An 11299-nucleotide genomic window follows, 5' to 3' on the forward strand; every position below is an offset into this window, starting at 1 on the left:
GGAGGTGAGCATCTAGAGCAGCCTGTCGAAGCCTCACAACTTGCCGCCGCCGGCAGTGGGAATGGGGATGGGAAGGAGGCTACTTTGGCGGGATCTGTTTCTGGCCGTGGCGAGGCCAAGTCCTAATCAGGCTCGATAAGCTGCCTTCTCTAGAAGTGAGGGACGCGGCGGCGATGCACTGCTCGCCTAGACTGGGATGCACTGGAGAAAACGATGTCACCCCTCTTCCACTGGATCCTTTGACGAAAAGCTTCTCCTAGAGTTATGACTTCATCATTGGGGGAGCTCTAACATGTGATCAGTGGTATTGCTATATACCATGTCCACCGTAACAACAGCATAGCCTGCACGTACCAGGATCGTATGTAAGATGCGGACGCCTGGAAGCACCTGACTCCTTGCAACCTCGATGTGATACCCGCCAGGCCTGATTACAAGGCTGCAAGACGTCGACCCTTCTAGCAGGTCAATCGTATCTAGCTCAATCATGATAGTAACTGCTTGTTGATTGACCTCCTTGGAGGCACAGCTACTCTTCCCTATAGCTCCGAGGCTAGTTTCTGCTGGGATGGAAATATCTATTCCCTTTGCTGCAAACTACTCTATGATGTTTGCGTAAATTTTCTGGGTGATATCCTATGTCAATGTCTGTGTCAATGCATCCACGTCCACTGCAGGCCTCTTTCTCTTCTTGTACATTCCGAAGTCTTCGGGAAAGCTGTATTTCCAGCCTTGGGAACTTGACACACCTTGCACTCGATCTGGATGCTCCGGGTTTCCCAACGCCGTTGAGGGAACATCATGTTCCCTAACCCAAGTGAAAAAACCTTAGATGGCTTTGGCTGCCTTTTCTTTTACTTTTTTTGCGACTGCCTGGGTTTCGGTGTTTCTGAATGTGATTTCCCCGCTTTTGGACAACTCACCCCTTGCACGCAAATATGACTACGATCGTCCCACGAATTGGAGCTAAGAATTCTCGTGGCTTTCTTTGGATAACTTTTCATCCTCTGTCTGCTATTTGGACTTTTTCCCAGCGTACCCAGTTACGCTGGTCCTGTGGTTATGCTTGTTCCTAGCCCAAAGTTGCTTCTTCTCCTCACTCTCCTTTTTGAACTGCTCTAAGTTCTTCATCTGCACAAAAGTATCCCAATCTTCCTCTTTCAAGTGCTTATAGCTCTCAAAGGGCGCCACCCCTTTAACCAAATACTGATTCACAAGTTTGCTCTTAAAGCTTCGGTAAAGTTTTGCGATCGCTTTCATTACTGCATTGAGTGCGGCGATCATTTGACGTTCACTTATGTTTCTAGGGTACTCTAGATACTCCTTGACGACATTATCGAACAAGTCGCTCTTAGCTTCGTCACTGAAATACTCAAACTTAGTTGTTATCAGCACCCTCTCCTGAGCAATGAGCCATGCGACCCTCAAAATCTATTCATGGCCTTTTCATCCATAAGCAGCCCATCAGCATTGATTCTCGTGACATAACCTTGTTCGTCGACCACTGTGTTTGTGACCTTATCTTTCGAGCTCATGCACCGCTACCAGCTATCTGGTTTGGAGACTACGCTTCCGCCATCTAGAGAGAAAACAAGGGGAGTTGACATATCCACCCCATCTTGTGCCAGAGCGACCTCTAGTGCTAGCATCATCTGTGCTTTTGGTTTCTCAGGGGTGACAGTCATCTTCTTCCCTATGGTTTCTTAGAGGAAAGAAAAGGAATTAAGGTTAAGGAAACAAAAACATTCATATGGATTGAGTCACTCCATGTGTGTTAACATTTTAGAGATCCTGATTTAATTGTAATGACCAAAAGATAGCAATAAAATTTTTATTGTACACTAAATTAAGTTGGAGGACTTTAGGAAGATGTCTATGTATTTTCTCAAAATTCAAATATCAATAAAGAGAACATATCTACAGTACTGAAGTCTCAAATAAGAAGGAAATGATTGTTGCTGCATTCTTGGATTAGTTTCTGCCTTTTTTCTTAGGTAATTATTTCGATCAATGGCCAATACACATGATCTTTGACAGCAAAACTGGAATAACAGTTTCAAATATCATGTGTAAACCATGAACTAAACAACATGTGTGAATCATGTATAAGTGTGCTATCAGAACATAAATAACAATTGGCCCCAGTACAATTAAGTTCCTACCCCCTAATTATTCTATTGAGTACATCATCGATTGGGCAGATTATAAAGTTCTTAACTAGCTATAAAACCTGGTCAATTCCCTCAAGCCAAGTAATCTCATCGCAGAGTGTGCCGCTGAATCGAATAGAACACTTAGATTCTAGACAAAACTAGTAAGGAGCTGCCAAGACAGATGTGGAAACGGAACAGCAAGATCCAACAATTACTCACAAAAGCAAAATGATGAATCAACTTCCTTGTCCAGAATCTAGTATGCTAAACAAGTTCTGAGTTAATAACAGCACAACTTCTAAGTATCAATGATAATAAATAGCTCATTGTAAAACTGAATTAAGCACTGCACCTCGCATATAAGAACAGATCAGATAGTTTTGTCAACAAGGACTTCTAGAGCTACCAAATACATTAAGCAAGATCAGATGTCTTAAGCTATTATACTCATAATCATGCCCAATCTCAGTAACTCAAGTCATCACTGAGCAACATAAGTGCGCACCTGAACCGTAGCTGCAGAATACACTATTGTAGGCTTCACCTCTAGCTAAAATGTGAGGGGGGGGGGGGGAGGGACCGGTGAGCTTCACCTCAGTGTGGGGAGATCGTGGTGCGGTCAGCTCGGTTAGAGGGCGGCCGGAGGCGGCAGTTGGCGGAGGGAGTCCGTGGACAGGGAGGGCAGGGCGACGCTCGGCGACGAGGAGGTCGGGCGGCGCGTGGGGAGGTCAGGGCGGCGCGTCAGCGACGAGGAGGCCGGACGACACATGAGGAAGCTAGAGCGCGTCAGGGATGAGAGCGGCACGTGTGGAGGCTCTGGGCGGTGACGAACCCTAGCGAGGGCAAAATGACTTAGGCAAAATGAACGGAATGTGCATGGAGACTCAATATATATACAAATAGGTCATAGGTGACAGGTGATGAATGCCACCCATCATTTTTTTCCCTATAAGTACCACCCCACACTTATTTTACGTAAAAAGTGATGGGTTAACATATCACTCGTCACTTATAACTTGAAGTCATAGGTGATAGGTTAATAATATCACCCGTCACCTATGACTTCAAGTCATAAGAAGTCATATGTGACAGGTTAATAGTATCACTCGTTACTTATGACTTATTTTACGTAAACAATGACGGGTTAACATATCACTCGTCACCTATGACATGAAGTCATAGGTGACAAGCAATAGTATAACTCGTCACCCATGACTTTTAATCAGTGACCGGTGAATAATATTACCTGTCACCTATCACTTTGACCAAATTCCAGATTCAAATTCATTAATATTACAAATTTGACATTAATATTGCAAATTTAATATATAAAAATTTAAATATGATCTTAATATTACAATTTGACATTAATATTTCAAATTCAAATAACTTGGAACCCAAAATTGAAATTTGACATTAATATTACAAATTTAACACTCAAATTCAAATTCTCTTTGTTCATGCTTTCTTGACATGGATCCCTTCATTATGGTCGGAGCGCAGGTATGGAGTTTTCTCGGTCGGTGAAAGACGTGGAACGATTACAGTAGCAAAAGGGGGGATTTCATCGAATTGATTGAACTCCTCCTCATCAACAACGTTTGCAACTCCGACAATGCGTCTTTTTCTAGCGAGAACCACATGACATTTCTTCTTTGTTGTGTCCATCACATAAAAGACTTGGCGAATATCTTTAGCGAGTACGAAGGGTTCAGACTTGTATCCAACATGTTTAAAATCAATGCTAGTGAATCCATACTTGTCATTAGTGACGCCCTTTGCCCCATGTACCCAACGGCATCGAAACAGGGCTGCCTTGAATCCCAAGTAGTTCAACTCCCAGATCTCCTCTATTTGACCGTAGTACGCGCCCCTCTGCATGTTGTTGTCATAAGCATCTTTACGGACACCACTGTTCTGGTATATGCTCTTCTCATCTTGGGCAACCGTTTAAAATGTGTATCAGTTTATATCGTACCCTTGATATATCATAATTATGTATATAGGGCATGATGCTAGTTTTTTTATCAGAGCACTTGTAGGAGTATTCGATTGTCTGATTCGATCTCAAAATCAAGTCATGAACCTTTGCATATGTTGACTCACAACCCAAGTTTCGGTCTGCCCAGATTCTCTTCAAGTAGAATTTGCTTGTGCTCATCGACATATGGACATGCTTCGCTCATTTGTTGCAGCACGAGGAAATGAGCTTGGCTGTATGCTTTCGGATCAGGAGCAATTGCCATCTTCTTCAGAACCCCCACACCTGCGAGCCTCCCCTCATGGTGAGACTTAGGCACGTCAATTGGTTTATTTGGGTCAATGTAATTAACAGACCACTCCAATGCCTCTTCCTCCGCGTACCTGCATGATGCATTCACCGAAACAAGTCTTGCGATGTTAGACGAGTAACCGGAGGGAACTTTCACACTATGCAAGAACTCGAAGAATTCTTTTTTTCTCCTTCTTGGAGAGAGTGATAGCTGCTGGGGGTAGGTGTTTTCCTTTGTCCGTATCATGTGCATGGAGCTCCGGTCTTAAACTCATTTCTTCAAGGTCAGCTCGTGCGTTCTCATGATTCTTTCCTTTTTCCCTTCATTTTGAGCAATGTACCGATCATACTCTCGCAGATATTCTTCTTTATTATCGATAGAGTGGCAAAGATCTAATTTTTCCCAATACTCTAGCTCGAATAGTATTAATTTCTTGTTCCACATTCCTAACTATTCATCATCCTTAGATGATTGTTTTCGCTTGCCAAGGACAACATTGATATTCTTAACCTAATTGTGGACATCTTCCCCGCTGAAATGTCTCGGATGTAACACTTTCTCCCTTATGCCATCGAACTGCTTGTCCATGTTTCGGGTACGAGTGCTTCCTGGGAAGGAAACATCGATGCCGCATGTACACTATTTTCTTTGAGTTGTTCAATCTCAAACTGCATGTGTCATCTAAGCAATGTGGGCAAGCTTCACCTTTTCTTTTGCTCTGACCTGACAAGTTACGAAGTGCTAGCAGATCATTGATGGTGATGAACAACATGGTGTGCAAGGTAAAGTACTCGTGCTTGTACTGATCCTAAACCTCGACGCCTTCCGACCAGAGTTTCTTAAGATCATCGACTAAAGGACTGAGGTACACATCGATATCGTTGCCATATTGTTTCGGTCATGATATCAAGATCGACAATATAATGGATTTTCGCTTGTTACAAAGTCAGGGTAAAAGGTTATAGATCGACAATACAATAGGCCAGGTGCTATGTGAGGTACTGATGTTACCGAGTGGATTCATACCATCTGTGCTCATAGCAAACCTAATATTTCTCAATTCTTCAGCGAACCAACTAAATATAGAATCAATGATTCGCCAATGAGCGGAATCCGCTGCGGCGTTCTTACGACCCTCCTTATGCCAACACACAAATTGTGCCTCATTTCTGTTGGCAAACAGACACTTCGAACGGAGAATTACAGAAAATACAACACCATCTTCCTAGGTCCACATTTACTTTTCTTTCCTCCATCCCCGTCACCACCGTCATTTCTACACTTATATCGATGGGTTCCACAAATGGGACACTGATCCAGCTCTGCATACTCTCCACGAAACAAGATACAATCCTGCTTATCTACATTTTTTTCAATTTCCAATTCTAAAGGATAAATTATCTTCTTCGCGTCATAGACGCCCTCGAGCACCAAGTTCTCCTCCGGTAGCATGTCTCTTAGCAGATCCAGCAATGCTTCAAAACTCTTGTTAGTCCAATCATGGGTTGCCTTCAGCTGTAGAAGCTTTAGGTTCCGAAATATCCGCATGTACTTCTCCTTACAGTTGGGATAAATGGCTGTCTTGAATTTAGCAAACTCACCATTGTACTGCTCGACATCCCATACCATCTGGTCCACATTCTCCACAAAATCCTCAAGATCATTATCATTGAATCCTAATATCCTCATCTCTGAGATCATGATTCATTTCACTATGTGTAAGTCCTTGATCCATACTGTCGGCATGGAGGGCCCGATCCAACTCTCCCTTGTTAAGGCCTCCCTCGTCATGTTTATTCCAATATGTATAATTCTCTTTAAATCCACATATGACTAAGTGTGCATGGATATTGTCTGGTTTCGGAAACCTCTTATCATTCTTGCAGTCGCGACATGGACAATACACTGCCGTTTTACCACGATCTTTCATATCTGCCAAGGCAGCACTCATGAAATGCTTCACCCCGCTTAGGCACTCTGGACAAGTCCTGGTCTCAAGGTACATCTTAATTTTGTGGTTAAGCATGCAATTGAAAATTCCATACAAATACACTTGATCTGTGGTATTTTGCGGTAGATCGGGCAAACCTAGTATCAAATCTAACATAAATACAACTCACTTGTACTAAGATTTTGAACAAAGATGCAAAATAGCCGATTGCAACTCAAAGCACAACAAATGTACCAAATAGGGATTAGAGAAGGAGGGAAGGAGAAGGAAAGGGGAGATGCAAAACTTGAAAGACCTAACATCAATTCAAACTTCAAATCAACAAGATATTAGAAAATCTCTAGCGGAGCCGGTGAAAATCACTAGTACTGTGCGGGCGGAATTGTTGAGTAACTATACGCCCACATAGTGACTAGCCAGGTGTTAAAACAAATTTATGTAATAGGTAACAGGTGATAATATTACCCGTCACTCATGTTATAGGTGACGGGTAATATTACGACTCATTACCTATTATATGTTATTTGTGACGGGTAAATACCTGGTCTCAACCTGAGACGACATAAGTGACGAGTCGTGTAATAACCCATCACTTATGTATGTCTCCTTTGTCTGTCAAGGATCACTGGCGCTTAGTAGTTCACAACCGAGATGGACCTAGCTCGAGAAGGTGAGACAGGTACTAATCGATCTTGAGTAGCCATTTAGGGAATCTATGGGCTTAATTATTACGAGTCATTTTTGCTTGTCATTTTCTATAGAGCTTTTACTGAAGGTGGTGGACCAGAGGACCAAGCTCCTATTTGACTTGGTCGCTGAGTCCCGACACTCGAACATACCGGTCCCCATCGTAGAGATGGAGCTTGAGGCTCAACAACGGATCTTGTCGGTGAGTCTCATGAACTTCTAGTTTTTTATTTCATTTATTTCTGAGTAGTCATAAACCATAATGATGGTTATCACAAATTTGAGATGCTCCCCGTGTGTAGGGAACCTGATCTGGGTGCCGAGAATGCATGTGCTTAGCATGTGGACCCGAATGAGGTTTAGATTATAGGGAGTAGAGGCCTGACTAGGAGCCATGGCAGCAGTGCCACATCACATGCGTCGTCCTATGTTAGTGGCAGAGTGTTGGATGTGGACGACCTCCTTGAGGATGTCTACTCATCGATCGATGACTCCATGCCATCAATGTTGCCTGCTTTACTCATAGCCCCCGAGGCCTTAAGCCTGAATCTACCTCCTCAAAATCCAGTGTCAGCTCTGGCCACCGAAGGTCCGACCCTGACTACGACCACCAAGGATCCAGTCATGACACGATCACTTGGAGTTCCACCGCCAGCTTTGGTAAGTTAAGCATTTAACTAAAGCCTTTGTAGCTGCGATGTCTAACTTCAAGTTTATTTTGGCAATGGCTCAAGATCATGGAAAGCGATCGTTGCTACAGGTACATCAGGCGGTGCAACCCCGTCCGCGCCAGAAGTGGGGACAGGAGGACACCACTCCAAGAAGACATTCAAGAGTTTGGCATCCATCCTAGTCCCGTGGAAGCCCTCCCTAGCAAGGAAATGGCCTAGGTATGCATCGTCGTTGTAGATGTCTTCCATATGTTGATAGGAGCACAAGTTTTAGATTCTTCTCTTCATAGGTTGCTTGGAGCGCCACCTCTAATCCCAAGCCCCAACCTCCTCAGGTTCCAATCGTCACCTCCTCCGAAGGAGACGGGATCAGGTCCAGAAAGCCCCAGCATCAGTTACCGACTAACAGGAAGTTGAGCTTCCACTCCCCCAAGCTCCTCCTCCTAACTTAGTGCAAGAGCTGCCTGAGGATTTGACCTAGAGGGAGATTGTCGAAGGTCCCCATAGCTGAGATCTAGACCACATCTTCATCTCCTTCTTCACGGTGAGTGATTTCCTGCAAAACAAACATTTAGTCGATGGAATGGCAAGTACTGACCTGAGGTCTTATACTCCACAAGGAAGCTCAGTAGACGGCCACCTGAGTAGCCGAACTCGAGAAGGAGGCCGCCGAGGTGTGCCACCAACTTTCCCGGGTGACCACCAAGGAGGAAAAGGCATGCACTAAGCTAGAGAGCTAGACGAAGGGTAAGCCTATGATAACTTTGGTACACCTCCTCTTTGCCTTGTCACTCTAAACAAGATGTTTTGTAGAGCTCTCCGAGACCTGCAAAGCCATGGTCCAGGAGGGGATCGAATGTCCAGCATTCAGCAATAGCTTGTCGCAGTCCTCAACGTCTTCTAGGAGGCACTCGCTGGAGTTGGAATCCAGGTGGAGCCCGAGGGAGAAGTTCACGCTACCAGATTAGTCGCCTCGGTAACCAAGCTTGCCAAGGCCTACGGGGGACTCCGAGGGAAGGTGTTAGAGCACCTCTCGAGCCAAGCTAAGTGGGGCGTAGAGGAAGCAGTCACCTTTGTGCTGGCCATACTGAAGTCCCACTACCCAAACATCGACACCGATGTCCTCCAGGAGGGCTTTGGGGAGAAGTCGAACGAGTCGTCAGCGTAAAAGGTGGAGGAGGTGACTAGGCTGGCCAAGGCTTTCGTGGATGCGATACATTTCGGGGTTGGGTCCCCGTTGTAGAATTTTTATCATGCAGACTATAATAAAGAACTTGATAGCTTTGTTAGACTTGTAGGAGTTTTTTTTTTATCTTAAACGATTTTGTATTTGATGGGAGAACTCGGCACTGGACACGTTTGACAGCATATTGTTATTCCCTTACTTACTTCCTCCTTTGATTAGTTCAAGACACGTTAGCCACTAGTCAGAGTGCTTATTATGGTCAGCCTTAGGTCCGCTTGAGTAGAAGGTGTCGTAGCCCCCAGTTCGCGATGTAATGATCCTTACTTTCTTGTTGGAATCGGTTTTCAAAGCATACACAATATGTTGTTTTCGATTTCTAGTACTAAGTACTGTTAAGCCCTTGACTGTTTGCCCAGAAAGGTTTTCCAGGTAGGTAGTCTAAATGAAAAATGTAATAAAGCGGAAAGTGCTCATATTGCCTTCGGGTCGTGAAAAACCTTTCGCTGCACCGGGTGAGCATAAGGGATGAAGGACCCAAGAAGTGGCTTATCCCATTGTTAGGCATGAGGATGCACGGGAAGACAAGTAAGGCGGGAAAAGAATTCAAGCGACTTCCTAGGCAATATGATCTTTGTTAATGCGAAAGTACTCTTAGTACTTACACTCGGTACTTACAAAGCTAATTGAAGACCCACGGGCTATTATAGACCTAATATCTTAAACCTAAATAACACAGGCTAGATTGAGCTGATAAGCAAGGACCATGTTACTTTAGGGGTAGCGTAGGCGTTGTTAGATAGGTTCCTGAATATTCATGGAACCAAGCCCCCTGGTTTTCTGGGTTTGCATCTTGAGGCGCTAGTCATGATCATGACTAAGGCTTCTCGTTCACCTTGATCCTTGATCTATTGAGTTCCTTGCCCGGTCGGTGTTGAGACACCATATTGAGACTCCGCTTGTCGCAGCGGAGACCTACTTTTGGACAACCTCAGATGGTAATAACCCCTTCGGGTCCGAAGATCTTCACACACTGGTAAGCGTAGTGCGTGGCTGAATTTGGCCAAAGTTGATCATCACAAGATGGCGTTGTATGTCATCTCAAAGTTGACCATGTGGAATAGAATTTTCTCTGTCCGGAAGGTACCATGCTTCCCGACGGTAATGAAAAGTGACATTTGGCCGATGTGAGTGGCCGATGACCCGAGTACTATGCCATTGAAGGCTTGTGTAAGCGGCATGATGGCAGATTGGGAGACCTGCATCTCTTCGAGTGCGTCTACGAAGAGGATGTTCAAGAAACTTCCTCCGTTGATAAGCACTCAGGAGACCCTGCAGTTGTTTATCATATGCTCGACCACTATTGGAAAGCGGCTTAGTCATGTGAAGTTCTTCTGGAACTTGTCCTGGCTGAAGGATGTCTCGATACTTGACCACTTAATGGCCTGACGACCCTTGGGGACACCAACTAAAACTTCTCAGGCCACCGTCTTGTATTGCAGCTTGGACTCATAGGATGCCGAATCACCAAACATGTGGTCATCAATCCTCTCATCCGGTTGGAAAGACATCGGGTTCGTGTCACTCTTGCTGCTATTGGAGCTAGAGTCCCTACTCTGGGCCGCGATCATGGTCTTCTTTCCTTTGGCCATTTTCTCGACCTCCGCTTTGACCATCTTCTTCCAAAGACGACACTCATGGTGGCTATGGTTGTTGGTCTGATGGAGGTCGCACCGAGGCTTTATGTCACGTTCATCGGAGCATGGTGTAAAGCTCTTGCCTCGAGATGAACCAGAGCTCTTGTCAGGAGGGGTGTCGATTAAATCTGCAAAAACTTTGCCAGCCTATGTTTCCTTGCCCTTACCTCTCTTGGTGTTCTTCTTGCACTTGCTCTTAGCTGTATCGCTGTCGAGCCTGAGTTGAGGGTGCTTGATGCCCTGGGCCTTTTCCTGGATGAAGTGGAGCACATCCTCGGCCTTGGTGGACATATCAACGATCTTCATGAGTTCTTTGAACATCTTTGGCTCCTTTCGGGAATGTCTTCAACACATCGTTGGCTTTTCACCCCATGAGTGAACGCTTGGATGACATCATAGTCGCTGATCTTGGGGATAGTGTTCTAGATGTTGCTGAAGTGGCGCACGAACTCGCACAAGGTTTCTTTTTTCGTCTGCTCGAAACAGTAGAGATCATTTTTTGTGTTGGGAAAAATGTATGTACCCTTGAAGTTAGCCCGGAATACATCAGAAAGCTATTCTCAAGAGTAGATTATCCCCGATGATAGATTGGTCAACGATATTCTAGAAGCCCCTTCAAGGGCTATGGGGAGGTAATTTGACATTACCTTCTTGTCCCCACCAGCCGCTTGGATGACCGTGGTG

The sequence above is a fragment of the Phragmites australis genome, chromosome 6 (genome assembly GCF_958298935.1).
Source record: "Phragmites australis chromosome 6, lpPhrAust1.1, whole genome shotgun sequence".
NCBI lineage: Eukaryota > Viridiplantae > Streptophyta > Magnoliopsida > Poales > Poaceae > Phragmites > Phragmites australis.